Source organism: Protopterus annectens, chromosome 11.part0, assembly GCF_019279795.1.
Source record: "Protopterus annectens isolate FY-2018-M chromosome 11.part0, PAN1.0, whole genome shotgun sequence".
Taxonomy (NCBI): domain Eukaryota; kingdom Metazoa; phylum Chordata; order Ceratodontiformes; family Protopteridae; genus Protopterus; species Protopterus annectens.
Window position 1 is genome coordinate 812039654 of NC_056745.1, and position 16972 is coordinate 812056625.

A 16972-nucleotide genomic window follows, 5' to 3' on the forward strand; every position below is an offset into this window, starting at 1 on the left:
GAAGGAGGGAATTCAGTTATCCAGTTTCTTGTTATAGTTTTCCTGGCTACTGCCAGTATTGCCCAAAGTAAGGAATGTTTAACTTTTTTACACAACCAGGTATGGGTGTATTGACGAGTACTAATGATTTGGTCAAAATCAAATTATCTGTGAATATTGCTTGTAGGAGTTCTTTAATGTTTTCCCAAAATGCAGTCATAAAACATATGGTTCCAGTCAATGTTTGTGTTAGACTTACATCTGTTGCAAATATTTAGTTTACCATTAATTTTGTACATTAGTTGAGGAGTGTAAAAGGATCTATATAAAAATCTCCAGGAATATATTTTACATTTAAGTGAAAGTGTTGTTTTCCCTGCAGATTCTAATATATTTGTTTTATCTGGATCCCTTGGAAGTGTGTCATTAACTGTATAAAAATGGTTCCAGAAATTAGCAGGACAACAATATGTTTCTTCTCTGATAAGTCTGTATATAAATGCCATGTTGTCTGAATAAGTTTGTTTATGTTGAATAACTGAATTAAAGAAATCTAGAAGTATACTAGTGACCTGTTTATTAGCAGAAGTGATCGGGTTCATCTTATTTTGTAAGAATAGTCTGAGGGATTGTATGTCAAGCCATAGGGAGTTGTCTAACTGATATTCACTTATTATATGATCTATATCCTTCACCCTATTATCTGTAATAAGTTGAAACCAATACAAAAAACCTTTTTGTTTAAGCAAGATAATTTTATCTATATCTGAGGATTGTAAGGATTCTTGAGTAAAGGCTATCGGGAAAATTGTAAAAAAAAGTTCCTTGTACTTAGTGTGTTTAAATATAAAGTTTCTAAAATGTATTAGTATGTTGTGTAAGTAGAAGTAAATTAATGTTTGGGTATGCTATGTAACATGAAGTAATCTTTAAGTATCCATAATATTGGGTTATTTATAAATTCAGATTTGTATGGCTGTGGTTTCGATATTAATAGCATAGCTGAGGATTCCCAGAATATTTTCCATTTGGCTAGATATGGTGTATCTAAAAGTTGTGCTATGGACCTAATAATAGCTGCATTAGAATAAAGGTTCAAATCAGGAAAGGCTATGCCCCCTTTGTTCCAACTATGAAGATGATATTTAAGTGCTATTCTAGGTTTCCTGGGAAACCAAAAAAACTTTAATAACAGAGAATTGATCTTATTAATGAAAACTTTACTGGGAAGTATTAAAATAGAATGTATAATATAGAGAATTTTAGGAAGAATTATAATTTTAATGATAGTTAACCTTTCCTCAGTTGTAAATATAATTGTATTCCATTTTGTTAATAGAGTTTGAATATTTACATAACATCTATTATAATTTAGTTTTGTGATTAATTAAATATCTTTAGCAAGAATGATGCCTAAATATGTAATTTGATCTGTGATGTATTTGTTAGTGTCTTTGTTAATGTTTCTCTTATTATTGTTTAAATAGATAGGTAGGATCTTAGTTTTATTATCATTGAATGTCAGTCCAGATATAAATTGAATTGTGTTAACAGTTTCAAATAAGGCAGTTATGGAGGAATTATCTCCTTTAGTAGTGATGAGCACATCATCAGCAAATAACTAAATTTTAAAAGTTGTTTCGTCACTAATTTCCAAACCTTCTATGTTTTTATTTCCTTGTATATTGTTAGCCCATGGTTCCATTATGAGAGCAAACAATAAGGAAGATAAGGGACAGCCTTGTTTTGTTCCTTTAGTGATGGGTATTTGAGTCGATGTGTATGATCTAATTTTTTTTTTCACTAAATATTTTTTTTTATTATTTCAAATACGATGTCTTAAACATTACATGAAATAAAGATAAATAACATATTTACAATTCTAAAACATTACTAACTTCAAACCATTATATAACTATTTACATTGGTGTCTATGCAAATAACATTGAAATTCTATATTATATAAAGTTAGAAACATAAGATGATATATCTTCTTCGATATTTTCAAGTATTTCCAGTACTTTCATCCAAGAGTAATAGTAAGAAGTAGATCTTTTAGTTCTGTTCTTCACTGTTAATATTTCCATGTGAGCAACTGTTGTTGTTAAAGTCTCAAATTCCTTGAACGTAGGTGAAGCCTCATTTTTCCAGTGTATAGTTATGATTTTACGTGAAATTGCCAATAGTGACCATAGGATTTTGGTGTCTTTTTTTTGTACACAGTTTGGAATAGGATAGTTGAATAAAATTAAAGACTTTGTTAATTGAAAATTATCATTATAAACAGTCTGAAAAAATAGTTAATGGATTTCCAGTAAATATTGAGAAATATACATTCATAAAAACATGCTGCCAATCTGCTTTTATCTTGGTATGGCATCTCCAACATTGATCTTCAATAGAATACATTTTGGCTAACCTATGTGGTGTATAGAAACTTCTGTGTAGATATCTCCAAGTGAATAATTGCCAGTATTTTGATAATGTAGAAAATTTGGAAGATTTTAGAATATTACTTTTTTCTTCTTCAACTGGAGGATGGTTGTTTATTAAAGTATAATAATCCCAGTATGATTTTTCATGATAGTTTTTGTTTTTAACAATTTTATAGATATTAGACAAATAACCTGTACCCTGATAAGGCTGTTTTGTGATAAGAATAAGGTATTCAATGAGTTTTGGAGCTTCATGTCTAACCGAAGGTTGCATTTGTTCTATTTTATTTATAAGAAAATGCCTTAGATTTTGTAAAACAGCCAATTGTCTTTATTTATATTATAATTATAAATTATCTGTTCCTTTGTTAGAATTTTCTTTCTCTATAAGTTGATGCCAAAAGAGTAATGTTTCTTCTTTAAGTATATTTATTTTAGATATTTGGAATGTATCTAGAATATTTGGTGTAAAAGCTATAGGAAAATAAGAAAAATCCAAGAATTAATATTTGGTATTTTGTTTATATATGTTCTGAACACTGAAAGTGTAGAACTTACATAGTTTGATGGCAATTTATTAATATTATTCCTTTTCCCTAAAAAATAATCTTTTAACATCCATATAAGGGTGATGGTATTACTGTTAAGTTGTCTTGTATGTTATTATAATTGATTTCTATGTAAATCTGCTCATGGGCTTGTTTCCATATAGGTGTGTATGAATTATTTAACCATAGTGTTATGTTTTAATAACAGATGAGGTAATATATAAATCAATATCCGTAAATTAATTCCACCATCTTCCCAATCTGGCAAATGTTTATTTAAGGCTATACGGGTTTATTTGGAAACCATAGAAAATTTAAAATTAGTTTATTGTATCTTTGAATAATATATTTGGGAGGTGGCAATGAAAATTTTGTATTAAGTATAATATTTTGGGAAATATGATTATTTTAATAAGATATAATCTGTCTGCTGTTGAAAAGATATATTTATTCCAGTAACCAATTGTTTGTTCTATTTTGTCTAGTATTTTATTATAGTTAAATATTAGAGAATCTGTTAATTCATTGAGTAGATTTATTCCCAGATATAATAATTTACTTTCTGTTACTATATATTTGGAAAATCTTTTGTTTATATTATTTTTTTTTTACAATTACAGGGCATAATTTTAGTTTTGTTTTCATTAAATTTTAAGCCTGAAATATTTTGAAATTTATTCATGGAGTTAAATAGAGCATTCAAAGACTAATTTGCATCTGAGAGAGTTAATAGTATGTCATCAGCAAAGAGTTGGATTTTAAGGTTTAACATTTTATTAATGCAAATGCCCTTTATGTTATTGTTTGATCTGATTTGATTTGCAAAGGGTTCTATGAGTAATGCAAATAACAATGGTGATAAAGGGCAACCTTGTTTAGTTCCCTTTTTTATTGTTATAGGGCCTGATCTATATGATCCCAGTTTAACATATGCAGTAGATTTTTCATATAGCATTTGGATAAGATTATTAAAATTAGAAGGAAAGTTATATTCTTTTAAAACTAGTGAAAGAAAGTTCCAGTTAACTGAATCAAAAGCTTTATTAATATCTAATGAGATTGCATTTAAATTTAGGACTTTATGTTTGCTATAATCTATTAATGTTAGTATTCTTTTAATATTATCTGAAGTATTTCTTCCTTTAATAAAACCTGTTTGATCTTTGTGAATTAAGAAAGGAAGAAAGTGTTTGATCCTATCTGCGTATATAGCCATAAACATCTTGCAGTCTATATTGAGTAATGATATTGGCCTATATGAGGAACACTGTTTCTCATCTTTATCTGGTTTGATAATTGGGGATATCAATGAATATTTCCAAGAGGGTGGTATATTCAAATCTTTATTGGCTATATCATATACTTTTAATAATAAAGATATGGCTTGATTGGGTATTAATTTATACATTTCTGGTAGCATATTGTCTGGGCCAGGTGCTTTATTTATCTTGAGCTTTTTAATTTGTGATTTTAATTCTGTCATATTGATTGGTTTGTTTATAATGTCTATTTGTTCTTGTGTTAATTTAATATGAATATTGTTTTCTAAGTATTTTTTATATCCTTAGTAGGTGTATCTTGAGTATTTATGGAATTATCAATGTTAAATTGGAGTCTGAATGCTTCTAAAATATTATTTAGTTCCGTAACTCTTTTGTTAGTATTGGGAATAAATATTTCTTTTATTTGCTTAGATTTAATTATTTTTTTGTTCTATTAGTTAAGTATCTCAGGTGTGCTGAATTAGTAGAGTATGAGTTTATTTTTATCTTTTCTAAGTTAATCATAATCTTATGGTGTAGCAATTCTGTATACTTCTTATTGATTTGTGTAAGTTCTTGAACTTGAGTAGCATTACCCTTTTGTATTTCCAGTTTCAATTTATCTGCTTTGTTTTGTATGTCTAGCATATCTTTATTCCATAACTTCCTTTTATTTATGTACCAGGATAATATCTTCCCATATGTAACTGCTTTTAATGAATCCCAGACATATATTTCTGAAATATCTTCTGTGTAATTTATTTCTAGAAAGTTTTTGATTGTTTCTTCATAAAATTCTTTGAAATCTCTCAATTTTGTGATATAGGAAGGTATCCTAGTAATGGGATTTGAATAAAATGGTGTAAGCTCTATCTCAAAGACTATGGCATTATGATCAGATAAAGGACAATTTATGATTTTGACTTTGTCAATTTTTGTTATTAGGTCATTGGCAACATATATTCTATCAATTCTAGAGTTAGTTTTATATCTATGAGAATAAAATGTGAAGATTAGTGAGTCTGGTTCTGCAAATTCATTTATATCTTTTAAATACAATGTATCTATAAATTTTGATAGTGCTTTAGAGATGGGTTGTTTTCTTCTTTTGGATTTAGAATCTGTATCTTTTTCATTCATTATACAGTTGAAGTCTCCTGCCAATATCAGGCTACCCTTAGTTAAATGAATTATCTCTTCAAAATGCTGTTTAACTGTTTTTAATCCTAGTCCTGGGATCCAATATAGATTTACTAACGTATAGATTCTCTTATTTAACTCTATTGAAACTAGACAAAACATACCTGATGTATCTTGATGAGTAGTAATTATTTTAGGTGTTATAGTTGAGTTGCTAAGTAGTATAGCTACTCCTCTTTTTTGTTTTGTATTGAGAGTTTATTAGTACTGTGTAATTATTAATATTTAAGTTGTTTATATCTCTATCTAATAAGTGTGTCTCTTGTAAAAAGACTATTTGTGGTTTATGTAAGTTTATGTACTTGAATAGGCTTCTCCTTTTATTACTATTATTTAGACCATTAACATTTATGGATAAACATTTCATTTCCTAGTTTTGAGTTTGTTTTATGTGTGAGTTTATGTAAATATTGTTTATTCTTAGTTCCATCTTGGATACAGAATTCAAAAAGTTTTTCTTGTATGATTTTTGCATGTTTCTGAGTGACACCAAAGTGATAGAATAAAAAAAAAAACAAAGAACTTCCAAACTTGTAATTCTTAACCTTAAAACCATTCCCTATTGCTATGAGGTAATATACCTCTTCGCTTGGTTAGTGAATCTAACCAAACAAACTTTCTACCCTCACAAATAATATTTGGATCAGTTTCTCTTATCCTCTTAGTTTTAAATAAAGATAATTGAATAATATATTAAGATAATCTAATCAGCTAAAATATATACATATATTCTTTACTCATCTTATTGTAATTCAATAATACTTACTTCTAAGCAGGTTTCAAAAAGGTACAAATATTTAGATTAAGGTAGTATCATTTCAAAATAATTTAGGGTATTTATAAACATCATGTTAAAATCTATAACTGTATATTTCATACATCTGTTGAAAACTATTTACTGACATTACTGTATAATACAGTACCATTGTTGTGCAATTGTTTTAGACTACTCAAGTCCGAAACCAGTGTTTAAATTAATATTTGCAAAGTCATATTGGAATAAAAACATGAATAGTTCTGAAACCACATCATATTTCATTTTTAACATAAACTGAAATGCGATACAATGTATAAGTATATTAATATTTCTTTAGTAGACATTAAATATGTTCCTCTGATTGCATTTTTCAGCTTTTCAATGACAATTCCCATGGCTGGAGACAACAAGATCACAATTTAGACAGCTCCCTTATCCAAGAGACCACTCATAATGTTGTTACCTGATTGAGTGTCTTGTTGCCAACACTTCCATCAACCCTCAGAGGGACCCTGCACAATGAAAACTGACACAGTACAGAGGTAAAACTGCAGCACTTGACCACACCCTCAAAGCAAACATCTATGTATATCACACATCAACTCCCACAGCTTAGACTGACACCCAACCAGTGAGTCTATCTGCTGACAACAAGTGCTGGAGATACAATCCTGACCTACTCAACACCAGTAATTCAATCCTATGACTGAACAAAAGTATACTGGAGAACACATCAAAACAATGGAAGCTGCCAAGATTCAGACCACCATGTACGAAAATATTACAGGCCAAAATTCCCAACCCATTTTGCAGCAAAGAGACAAAACGTATTCAAACCATGGGGTAACACCTTTACCACGTCAAAAAGGTGTCCAAGAAGCTTGTTTTTCCTCCAACATCGGAGGACAGCCACGATGATCCATGCACTGCAAGAGTACCATTTTATCCTGGCAATTGCTTCACGACTGTATATAGAAACATTTAATCCAAATCATTAACTGGCACCACGACAATATTTCTCAGAAAAGTTGTTTTACAGCCAATGACCAGACAGAACGCATCATTGAGAGGATACATTTATCAAATGTCAAGTGCCCCAGCCATAATACAAGTGTCTCCTCAAATCAATCCCCAATGAATCTACTGCCCACCAAACTTGCAGACCAATACTGGCATCCTTTCATGCAGTCACATTGAAACACAAAAATACAGGTCCGCTGATCAGGAACAACCAGGCTCTCAACTGCCAGACAACACACCGTCTGCAGAAAGGTCCAAGAATCATAGTTGCATTGTCAAGCATCCTTGTCCACACTAACAGTAACATGATATACCCGCATACACTAGTATTGTGTCATTCTTGATAATGTAAAACAGGCAATATTATAAGAAGGGTGAAGCCACAGCCAGGCAACATAACAAGAAGAGCACAGCCGCAGTCACCATTCAGATGAGCAAACGGAACAGCATGAGCCATCTAAGGATGGATAGCCCGTTGAGTACCTGCCACAATGCATGCCCATAATGCATGGCAACCCAGTAACAAATTAGGGTGTGGGCTAAGCCTCTCCCCCTTCCACTCAAATCAGATCCAACACAATATGTGTGTAGAACACAGATGCTTCGACAAAGCCCAAAGCCACATGGGATATAAACATTGTATAATTGACACACGGGTCAAATCCACTGTTGTTATGTTACTCATTATAGTTGCCTATACAATCATTGCTTCCACTTTCTCCATCTAGTATACCATACCGCCATCTAAATGTTTGATTTGCCAAATGCACATCCAACCTTCTTGTTGCATCCCACCTGCCCACCCGAGGGCATACCTTGGCAGCAGGACATCAGTAGTATTCTGCAGGAGCACCAGCGTGGGAAATGGCAACCTCCCAAAACAAACCTGTCAGTTGCTTGACATTTACTAGTTTCTTTAGAGAATTTGTAAAACAGCAGTGATTTTATTTGCTGATGATTAATTTCTGCTTTTTAAACTCTGCTGTATAAAACATAGTAAGGGATAGCTAAAATGTCTGGAAATCTAAACTGATAGAAAGACAAGCAGATATATGTCCTTATCTATCAAGGTGCTAGAAGACATCAGTAGCCATAAACTGAAAGTGCTTCAAAAATAAATATCTGTGTATATTTATATGAACCTTTTATATTATTTATGTTTCCTTAGAAGGAATTTAGGTTTCTGTATTTTTAAATGTGAACCTAGCCTATTTTCTGACTAGACGTCAATTAGAAAGAGTCAGGGGATGGCGTACACAAGTAAATGCGACAAGCAATAAGTAACTCAAGTTTCTAGTGATGTTTGTGGCTGTTAAATTGTCTCGAGAACCAAGCAGGAAAAGGTATGTGTTTTTTCTTTTTTCTTTTCCCTCCTCTTATTTGGTGACAAACTCATGTAGTGTGCATGCGAGCACTCTAGTTTACGGAGTAGTGTTCACAACTGTCAAACTTTGCATTTTAAACATGCTATGCCTTATTTCTCTACAAAAGAAAAGACAACAGGATATCTAAGCTAGTCACAAGCATCTTTCAACTCCGGTGTCTGGAGCCACAACACACATGACTTATAGCCTCAAAATATCACTTAAAACATATTTTTTCACTGGACTATATCAGTATGTGCATATGGGTCAAAGGCAGAACATCTTTTAAGATTATTTAAAGTAGTCTTATGATACATCCTAACTGAAATACTTCATTTCAAAAGCAACACATTTCTGCCCAGCATTAACTTATAAAAAGTAATACTATCAGGGATGTAACTGATAATAAGTTATATAGCAGCCATTACTATACCTATTAAGCAATATAACCATATACTGATTAAAATATTATAAGTTAATGAAGATTTTATAAAAAGAAGAGAACAAATAAAAACAACAAAACACAAAGAGAGAAAATAAATAAATAAATAAATAAATAAACTATTTGGGAACATTATTATGCATTGATTACTCTGATTAAGAATATGAAAATAATAGATGGATAATAATGAAAAATAGAGTAATGGTTAAATTATGCTTAGTATATTGATGTGATTTGAGATAAATGTATTTACATTTATGCTAATTTTGACATTTAAAATATAATTGAAAACAGTACCTGTTTTGGTGTAACTTGAAGACAGTAAGAACTTTTCTTTTGTTGTTAGTATTATTATTTAGATTTTACAGAATATAACATATGTAAGATTATTTGTCCTTTAGTTTTTTTCTTTTGCTCAACAGTTTTCCAATTATTTACTTCAGCATTTCTCTTGTGTACTTATTGTCCAGTCCATAGATTCTTCATGTGTTAGGATGTTGTTGTTGGTAAGGTATTTTATTGCTGAATCTACTGTTTCAAAGATTTTTATTCCATTTGGTAGAAAAACTTTCAGTCTTGCTGGAAATAAAAGATGGACTTTCAGTTGCTTTTTCTTCAAGGTTTTTTATTGGTAGAAATTCTTTTCTTTTGAAACCACCTTTGTAGAATAATCATTGTCAAATCTTATTAATGAATCATTGTATTTGATGGGAGAATTTGCCCAAGCATTTCTTAATATAAGATCTTTATCTTGTGTAGAAAAAAGTCTCACAATTATAGATCTCGGCTTGTTCTTACCGAGAAGAAGCATTTCCAGAAGCTGCTAGTGATCTATGCCGTTCTATACCATATGAAAGAGCTTCAGGTATTTTTGTTACATCTGGTATCCAGGTGGTAAGAAAGTTTATCATATTGTCCCCTTCAGATTTTTCTGGTAGACCATATATTCTAATATTATTTCTTCTTGTTCGGTTTTCCATATCATCAAGCTTTTCTAGTAAATATGTATTCTGTTGAAGTAAGAATTCAGTTTGTTGTTCTTCTATTTGGACTCTAGTGTCAATGTCACTTAATGACTGTTCAATAAGTGATATCTGTCCTTTCTGCTGTGTAAACATTTCTTGAAGCTGTTCCAGTTGTTGTGAGCACTTTTCTTTAAAAGTATCTATTTTATTGTCCATCTTGTCGATTTTATTGTAAGTTCCTGTATATTTGTAATGAGAGACTGCAGGTCTTTTTGAGAGAAGAGTCTTGTGCTGTATTCCTTAGATGACTCATGCTGTAAAGCTGATATTGGTGCTGATTTTCCAGTAATTAATTTGACAGGAATTATTCAAGTTCTGACAATAAAATTTTTCTTATAGATGCTCAGAGTTATTAGAAATAAGTTAGTAATAAAAATTTCTTCAAATTAAATATTATTTTGTAAAATTCCTGTCAGGAATTGTATTGAGGTAAGAGAGCTGAAATGAAGTGCAGCTATCAGTTCAGCATCCTAGCCACGCCCCCCTGTATGATCTAATTTTGATATAAGCCAGAGTGCCTTTATAAAGATGTAATAGTAAATTAATAAAATTATCTGAAAAGTTTAAACATTGTAATAATGTGAATAGATGATCCCAATGTATTGAATCGAATGCTGAGTTAATGTCAAGACTAACCAGAGACAAGTTTTTTTTTCTTTCTGTGTGAATAATCAATTAAAATAAGAGACCGTTTAATATTATCATATGCACTTCTATTAGATACAAAACCTGTTTGGTCATCATTAATTAACTGGGGTAAGAATTTTTTTAGTCTATCAGCATAGATGTCATAAACATTTTGTAATCAATATTTAAAAGAGTTATGGGCCTATATGACGTACATAATTTAGGGTCCTTACTAGATTTAAGAATGGGCAAAATAAAAGTATATTTCCAGGATGGGGGCAAACTAATGTTATTCTGGGCTTTATGGAATACATTATGTAGTAAAGAAATAGCTGTTTTAGGCATGATTTTATACAATTCAGGTATGATGCCATCATTGTCTGGTGCTTTGTTCTGTTTAAGTTTGTTAATTTGAGTTTGTATGTCCAGTAAATATATCTGTTTATCTATGATTTCTGACTGTTGTTTGTTGAGTGTGACATACAGTTTTTTTTTATGTATTGCTTTATCTTATGTAATGGTTGAATGATCTGAGATGTTTGCTTTATCGTGTGAAAATGATGTCTAAATTCATCAATTAAGTCATGTATATTATAAACCTTTTTCTTTTTTCTAGATGAATATATTTCTTTAATATGATTATGTTTGTTGATTCTTTTTGTTTTATTTGCAAGATTATTTAAGTGTTGCAGGTTTATTGAATAGGCTAGGAATTTAAATTTCTCTAAGGAAATCATAGTCTTATGATGTAAGATTGCACTATATTCTTCCTTAGTTTTATTTATTTCACCTCTAATATTTTTAGATGAGGACTTCTCATTAATTTTAAGATGTAATCTATTTAATTTGTCTTGTATTTTTTTTAAGTCTTCGTCCCAGGACTTTCTTTTGTTATAATACCATTTATTTATTTATTTGTCCATATAAGTAAGCTTTTAACGCATCCCAAACATAAATGTCATGAGAGTTAGATGTTTGATTGAATTTTATAAAATTTTGTGTTTCTTCTTCAAAAAATGTTTGAAATTCTTTTAATTGAGTTATATATGCAGGTATTCTTCTTATATGAGTCATTGGGTGTCATTTAAACAAAGCTCAAATATAATTGTATTATGATCTGAAATAGGGCAAGACACAATCTTGGAGTTTTTTAAATCATTTATCATTTGTGTGGATATGATTACCCTATCTATTCTAGAGTATGATTTGAATCTATTAGAATAGAATGTAAATTGAGGTGAGCTCAGGTCTGTGTAGTCATGAATATCTTTTAGATGACATGTATCCATGAATTGTATTAGTTGTTTAGCTTGTGAGGATATTTTCCTTTTTCCTGAAGTGCTAGAGTCCTTTTCATTTAAAACGCAGTTAAAATCCCCTGCCACAATAATATTACCCTCAGAGTGAGATACAATCTGGTTCAGTTGTTGTTTAATAGTGCTGGTTCCAATACCCGGTAACCAATAATTTTTTACTAAAGTGACATTTTTTGTATTTATTGTAATTGTCACCAAGCACAACATCCCTTTATCATATTGATAAGATTTAATAATTCTAGGTAAAGGGAGAGTTTTATTCCAGAGAATTGCTACTCCTCTTTTCTTTTTACAATGTTCAGAAGTGGCAATGACTATATATTTATTAATATTTAAAAAGTTGATATTTTCTTTTAAAAGGTGTGTTTCTTGTAGAAATATTATGTTTGGTTTGTGTATATTTAAGTATTTAAGTAAACTTCCTCTTTTAATAGGGTTATTCAGATCATTTATGTTGATTGATAAACCTTTTAGTGAAGTCATAATATCTGTATAAATGAGTAAGAAATTCTTGTGATTTGTGTGTTATCTTGATTATGTTTTATATAATCCTCTCCAAAATATTTGTTATGTAAATTATAGTCTTTGTCTGTTACCATATGATATACTGTATGTGTTATACAATTCTTGCAACTGATAATTATGTGCATTTGAATTAGGATGGATGTCAGGAAGAACTTATTAAGAAAATTGAATGTAATGTAAATGTGGTAAAAAATGGGGTAGCTACCCACCTGGAGTTATAAACTCCTTGTCCCAGTGACATCTGTCACTCGGATCAAACCCCTACCCGGCAGCAGCAAAAAACAGTTTCCACTGTATATAAATGTGCGATAGGTAAAATAATAACTCTCTATATATTTACATATTCATTAAAACAAGTCAAACAGATCTGTAATCAGTGTAACTCATCTGATATTACTTGTAACAAAATGTCATTCGGCATAAACCTCAAACTGTAGCAACTAAACATAACCTTCACTATATATGAATGTTAAACATACAAAATATTAACTCTATATATGATTGCATATTCATTAACACAGGTAAGGCATAGTTACAATCAGTGTAACTCATCAAGTATTGCTTAAACCATTTTGTCATTCAGAGCTGACCTTTAAACAACAGCAACAGAACATATCTTCTTTGTATATAAAAGCTAAACAGATTAAATAATAACTTCATATGTGATTATATGTACCTTAAAACTGGTCTGAAATATATGAAAGCAGCATTCTGATATAGAAGCCTGTCAATTGAAGTTACTACTAGCTATTTAACACATATGCTATATGCTAGTGTAATATTTAAAACAAATCAATATAAGTATCATTAGAGTGAAAGGTCAGGTGACACCTTAAGCACTTGTGATAGAAAATGCCATCATGCATCAAGTGAGTTTATTTTAACCCATATCTTCTATCTAGCTATTAGCCTCTGAAAGGAAAATCAATTGTAATTAGCAATAAGATTAGTTTATCCTGTTAAGTAAGGCACAACAATATAAATAACACGGGATACATTAATTTAAAAGAGAAAAAAAATACACATTTACTTTTCCTTTTTTTCCTTCCCCTTCAGTTTACCATAAACATAAAGAAAAATAAGATATTTGAAGATTTCTTCCTTGAGAATCAAACTGAGTCCAAATAGTGTAGTCAGCAAGTTTAAAATACATTTTTAAAGTAAATATAACATTTCCCAGCATTTCTGATGCTTTTTCAACAAAATTACATGTACTGACTTCCTGGTTGAGCAGGTCAACTAGCTCTGACGTCATCAAAATGTGTCGCGATGTTGTGGAGTTCATTTGAGAAAGCAGAAAATATTTTTAATGAAAATAAGGTAGTTCATGAAGAAATAAGCTCGTGGACATCAAGCTCGAGCTTCACAAAGTCTCTGGAAGATGCTTTTTCATAATTTTGAGTGAAAAAAAACGCCAAAAATAACAAGTATGTAACTGTATTCAAAATGTATAGGAAAAGATCATATGAGGAACATATACATGCTTCCCATAGTCTGCTCACACATGCACAGCTAATTTGAACTGTCCTTTACAAATAAACAGCACCACAGAACTCCAAATGTAGCAGAAAGTATTTTAAGTAAATCACATAGCCTTATTAATTCATTTTATATTCACATGACAGAAAAAAAAGTATATTTAAAACTGTAAAGGAGTTCACTTATGAATCATATAAAATGCTAAGAGACTGTCAGATCATATTATCCCCACATGAATTCAACATATATACAAGTTTTAAATTAACCCCCAGGGCATAAACTATAAAAAAATAAAAAAAACAGTGTTCAGTATGAATTACAGAGAATGATAATTGAATGTGTGGTGAGCTCTTATTTACTACTAACTATGTAGGTTTACTTGATCTAACTATAAATAGTTCAAAAAAAATTAGAGATTATAAAGGGAATGTAGAATGTTTATATATGGGAAGTACTTATTTTACTGTCACAATGGCACCATTTGTTTACTCTTCACTCTTAAGATATCATTATAACAATACCTATAACTATATATTTACCATTAGTATACACTTTTACCTCAGTATAAGTAAAAATGAAATTATGAAATTATGTGTACACTTAAGGTCATGTGTGAACAGCATGAAAAAAGGAAAAAGAAGGCCTACCTTGTAAGTGAAAAATCAACATATAATTAACACAGTGACAGTGTTTCCAGAAACATAACAAACTGCAAACATAGATATTTAAGTCACTTGTTTCTTAGTCTTTTTTGTTTCTCTGAAGTCTTCCAAGTGGGATTAGAAGCCATTCTCTTAAGCGTGGGATTAGCCCATTTCATCTCTTCTATTTTTTCCAAGATCTTATGGACTTTTACATAGTTCAGAGCTGATTCTAAGTCTTCAAACATTTTGGGACCTTCCAATGAGAATATTTTCAGCTTCGCAGGGAGCAAAAGATGTGTTTTCACCTGTGCTTTCTTCAATTATTTTATCAAAGGTAAGAATATTTTTTCTTTTTGCTATAACTGCTGATAAATAATTATTGTCAAAATGTATCATAACTTCATTTAATTTAATTGGTGACTTGGACCAGGCTGTTTTTAACACTAATTCCTTGTCTGAGGATGAGAGGAATTTGACAATGATAGATCTAGGTTGTTTTTTGTTAGCAGTATTCACTGTGGCAAGGGAACAATGTGCCCTCTCAATACCAAAGGACATAGCTTCAGTAAGAGCAAGAGTCTTAGGTAACCAAGTATTGAGAAAGTTAGTCATGTTGTTCTCTTCTGTGCCTTCTGGTAGTCCAAATATTCTTAGGGTGTTGCGTCTGGATCTGTTTTCTAGATCATCCAACTTATTTTGTAGAGAAGTATTTTGTTTGAGTAAGAATTCCACATTGTTTTCATTTTCAATAATTCTCTCATCCATATCGGTCAGAGCTTCTTCAATACCTGTTATCTGTGATTTTTGTTGTAACAAGTCTTGGTGAAGTAAATCCATTTGTTTGGTAGTTTTTTCCTTGAAATTATCTATTTTCATATCCAGCTTATCAATTTTTGTAGTAAGATCCTGTATATTTGTTATCAAAGTCTGAGTCTCTCTTTTGAGGCTGGAATCTTGGTTGCTGGATTTAATGAAGCTCTAGCGTTACCACCTGTCCCTCTTTGCGAGGGACAGTCCCACTTTGGGGAATTGTGTCCTGCGAAAAAAACTAAAAAATGGCAAATGTCCTGAGATTTTAAGACAAAATGTATTTCTTAACTTTTCTTTAATAGTTGCATAAAACAGTTATTTTGTATCTGAAACACATAAATAATATTATTTGAAATAGCATAAGCAACTCAAATGCTACAAAAATAAACTTTTATTTTGGCAAAAAAGTGAAGTTCTATCCTTTGCACTGGCCATGGGTATGTTTTGTCCTGCAAAATCTCACATTTCTACAAAAAATGTCCCACTTTGGGCATTTGAAAAGGTGGCAACCATATGAAGCTCATGATGAATTCTTTCAGATGAGGAGAAATTATCCAGGAATAATTTGACAAGAAAATCTGCCTTTTTTTGTTTTTAACTAGATATTACTGTAGATGAAGTTAAGTTCTTTCAAATCATATATAAATGTATTTTCAGTTTTTAGTGTGAAGGCAGAATTCCTGTCAGAATAATATTTCTTTAGTGGAGCTGTTGAAATCTGCTGCTACTCAGAGCCCATCTTGGCTACGCCCCCAACTGCTTGATTTGTGAAGGTACAAGAGATTCTGGACTACTACATCCCTGATTGTTCAGAAGGAATGAATAAGTCTGTTCTGAGGAGATGCTGACAATGGAGTGGGGTAGTGCTTGTAGTCTTTTCTGGTGGCTTAAAGATTTTAAGCCTGTGATACTTTTTAGGAGGAACCTAAAGGGTCTTTAAAACTGATTTGTATGGCTTGTGAGGAATGTCCCAAAGGTAGCATTATATTCTATAACTGTTAAAATCAGTGCTGAATATAAGGGAACAAAAATCCTCTTTAGATTTGGATGATATTTCCTTGGTAATCAACTATGCCATGCAGAAGGATTTCATGGCAACTTTTGCTACATGGGGATTAAAGGAGATGGAATTACCCAGGTTCTCAAGTCTCAAACTACATTTTTCATTTTGAAGTCAGATATTGTCAATGTTATATGCTGGAAAGATGGTTTGCCTGCTGAATGCAACCGTGGTACAATTTTTAGCTTTTAATTTAAGCCCAGTTTCAATACAACAGACATTTGTAAGTGGAAGTTCTTGCTGGAGGGATTCAGTTTCAGTGTAAGATTTGACAGGCTTCCAGTCTGAAGTCATCCAAAAGCTTAGTTAGCCATATGTCTTCACTTTTAGTTTATAGGTAAGAGAAGTAAATGCAAAGAAAATCACTACCAGCACTGAGCCCTGCTGATACCAATGGTCACCTTCATGTTCTCTGATGCTGCCCCTGTCATCTACACTGTGTGGGTTCTGTCTTTTAGTCCATTTGCAATCCACCATAC